Below are 3,670 nucleotides of genomic sequence, written 5' to 3'. Positions count from 1 at the left end.
TAGGAAAAATTTCAACATAAAATTGGGATAGATAAAATTTCATTAAATACTTTGCTTGTTTATCTATTTTCTAGATTTTTCTAGGAATTATTTGAGCAAAGGAAAGTATTTTTAATAAATGAAACATCATTTCGCGAGTTATTTTAATTGGAAAAGTTTTTTAAATCCTCTCCTAAGCCGTTGGGCTGATTTCAGCCCAACATCTCTCCCTCGCGCGCGTGCTGTGCAGCCCAAGCCGGCCCAAGTAGAGCTGCCCTTTTCTTTCCCTATTCCGTTCTCAGCCCAGCCGAAAGTCTAATTGGCCTCCCTTTGCAAGTTCATCTTCAACCTCAGGACAGCCGAACTGAGACCGAGTGGGCTCGGTTTTTCCCCTCCAAATCCGACCTTTTCTCTTGTGTTTTCCTAAAATTAGTTGAGGGCAAATTATCTCCTCCTTATCCTCTTCCTTTCCCCTGAAATCTCGGAGATTAATTTTGCTCGGATAAACCGAGTCGAATTCGTTTTCGAGTTTATCACTCCAAACTAACCCTCGGATTTTCCGACTCAAATCCTCTCGTTTGGAGTCCGATCTCTCTAATCCAAGCCTATATAAAGCATCCCCTAGTCGTCCTCTTCCGTTTGCCTCAAGTCCCAAGCCGAGCCGTCGCCCGTAGCGCCACCGCCGCGTAGCTCTAGCGCCGCCGCCGCCGCCGACGCCGCTCCATCCGCGTGGCGCCGCCGCTAGCATCGTCGCCGTCCGTTGCCGCCACCGGGTTTGCACGGTGGAGGAGCACCCCGTCCGCCCCTTCGCAGCCGCCGAAGATCGCCGGAGCGCCGTCGCCGTCAGGGACCCGAGCCGAGCCGCTGTCGGACCTCGTCGCCGACCGTCGTTCGTCGTCGTCCGTCGTTGTTCTTTGCACCGGTGAGTTCGCGTCGTCGTCCTCTTCGCGTTGGTGTCCTCGGATAGCCCAGCCAAGCTCTCTATCGCCGGTGGCCGCGTCATCCAGTGCTAGGCCGGCGATGATGTCATGGTGACATCATAAATCATTTATTTAATTCGTAATAATTTTCTGTGTTAGATGAAAATCGATTAAACTTCGGAAATTCATAACTAAATCATCGTAACTCGGATTCGAGTGGTTCAAGTTGCTAAATTCATCTAAAATCGAGATCTACATGTTAAAAATATCCACATGTACTGTTTATGGTTGTTTTTGTACTGTTTTGTTGATTTTGTTCATTTGCTTTAGTTTCCGACGTTCCGGAGGAGAGCGTTTTCGTTGTGGAAGGTTATGAAGTGTTTGAGGAAGCTCAAGGCAAGTCACATAGATCCCGAACAACCCTTTGAGCATGTTGAACCCGTTTAAAGCTAATGTTTTATTTCAAAATATGCATTATTTTCGAATGTCATCGGGTGGTGAGCCTTTCCCAATTAATTAATGGCCGAAGATGACTTTATTTTCCTATGGGTAATAAATTGATTAGCTTGAACCTTATATATTAGTTTGGTTCAGCTAAAAGCTATATATATAATTGCTTAGCCATGCTTAGAAACATTAGCTCATTAATGGGATAAATCATATTACATTATTACTTATGGTTAGATTTAATGGTAGTTCACGATGGTTAATCGTGTTATGATAATTAATTGATAATTAAAACCTGATTAAAGGTGGGTTGTGAGCACATGGTTTTGATGGTCGTGCTCATGACAATTAAGGACCGGTTCGCGAGCTACTGTTGTGAAACATTTACCGTGCCAACGACAAGCCACCGTGGGCAACGGCTTTACCTTTTGTATAGCATGATTCATTGTGGGGTGCCAGACTGAAAAGCGGCGAGAAGTCTGTGGGGGTCGCTGGGGAGTCCATGCCTCTGGTTATATTTATAGAGGGGGTGATTATGATCCAAGAATGGTGCACTGTGGTGAGTTATGTTGTGCGAGGGGTACTGTCACAGTTCCTTTCGAAGGTACCGTGGTGGTATCGAGGCGCATGGTAACATGTTGTGGAGCTGTGTCTTGTGGGTACAGTGGTACATCTCTGGCCAGAGTAAAACTATTCGAATAGCCGTGCCCGCGGTTATGGGTGGGTTTAACAATGTTTTTCGTGATTAGTCTCACATTAATTGTTATTAATGATAATATTGTGATAATTAATTTGACTCCTGGTTTTGAATGGTATATTCATGGTATGGAGGTTTGATTTGTACAACCGGGGTTGGTTGTTCAGATGAGGTTGGGCCTATGCAACACGGGTGTGTTGTATAGTATTTATTTAATATTGCTTAATTACTCAACTGTTTTACTATTCTCTTAAAGGTTTGTTAAATGCTGCTTAGGCAAATGAGCCTTATTATGCCATCCTTTGTTATCCTGTGCACTTACATATTTGCTGTGTGGCTTGTTGAGTATGTCATATGCTCATTCTTGCAATATTCATTCATCAGAGGGGGAGTACTTCAGTGAAGGTGATGATCAGGAGGATTAGGCTTTGTTCGGGTCAAGTTGCTTGTGGAGTGGAGTCGCCATAGCTGTTTAGTCTTTTGTTTTTATTTCCGCTGCGTAGAATTTTATTCTTTTGAGAGGAACTATCCACCTCTGTAATAATTTATTATTTTGCGAATATTAATAGTAGTTTGATAGTACTATATTATCAGTTTGTTATTGTGTGCCTCGGCTGATTCCTGGACGAGGATTTAACGCACATGTAAGCGTTTGGAATTTTGGATAGAAATTCCGGGCGTGACAAGCATTTCTCTTGTGTTTAATTTTTCCATCAAAAGCAGCAAGAGAAATATTTTCTGTTTCATTGTGCACTTACTTTTCCAAATCATTGTGATTGCTAGTGACAGGACCCTTCACATAACCCCCTCTAACCAATCGCACCACACCTCAAGTTTCGCCCCCCGTCCCCAGCAGGCAACGGGCAGCCCCCCCCTCGTGCCACGGTGAATCCGAAAGCCGATCAACCGAACACTCCGGCCGACCCAACTCCATCACACTCACCGTAGCCTGGGTACGTCAGCTAGAGAAAAGGTACACTACAAGCCCAGCCGTTGCTCATGCTGGCTTGTGGTAAGTATGATAAGTTCTCCCAGGGCATCCCGTGAACTGGTCCTTAATTGCCATACGCGTGACTAGCAAAACCAGGCACACACAGCCCACCATTGAGGACATCCAAAGTTATGCTAATAACCAACATCTATGCATTACTGTGATTCCCCTTTTGTGAACTACTTGAACTAAGCAGGGTTAAGCAATTCCTAAACCAACATCTAGGCATATTAAATCCTAGGTTAGCAAAGGAATAGGACGTACAAATTGTCACGCCCGGAATTTCTATCCAAAATTCCAAACGCTTACATGTGTGTGAACCCTCGTCCAGGAATCAGCCGAGGCACACAATAACAAATTGATAATAGAGTACAATTATTACTCTAATTAATAAGCGAATAAAATGTCATTACAGAGGTAGATAGTTCCTCTCAATCAATAAAGATCTAAGCAGCGGAAAAAAAAGATAAACGGCGCAGACGACTCCACTCCACAGGCAGCTTGACCAGGGCTACACCTAATCCTCCACACCATCAGCATCACTGTAGAACTCTTCCTCTGATGAATGATTGCAAGCTGAGTATATGACATACTCAGCAAGCCACGCAGCAAATATGCAAGTGCACAGGATAACAA

The 3,670-nt window shown here is 44.2% G+C and overlaps 1 long non-coding RNA gene across 1 annotated transcript; it reads left to right on the top strand.

Moving 5' to 3' along the window:
- Window positions 1-284: 284 nt before the first annotated feature.
- LOC136354033 (uncharacterized) lies at window positions 285-2,796 on the top strand. The gene is made up of 3 exons (XR_010737719.1): window positions 285-901; window positions 1,230-1,295; window positions 2,428-2,796. It is a non-coding gene; the product is annotated as an uncharacterized lncRNA (long non-coding RNA).
- The last annotated feature ends 874 nt before the right edge of the window (window positions 2,797-3,670 follow it).

Source organism: Oryza sativa, chromosome 11, assembly GCF_034140825.1.
Source record: "Oryza sativa Japonica Group chromosome 11, ASM3414082v1".
Classification (NCBI taxonomy): domain Eukaryota; kingdom Viridiplantae; phylum Streptophyta; class Magnoliopsida; order Poales; family Poaceae; genus Oryza; species Oryza sativa.
Note: the sequence above shows the minus strand (reverse complement) of the source record. Positions and strands in the feature narration are given on the sequence as shown.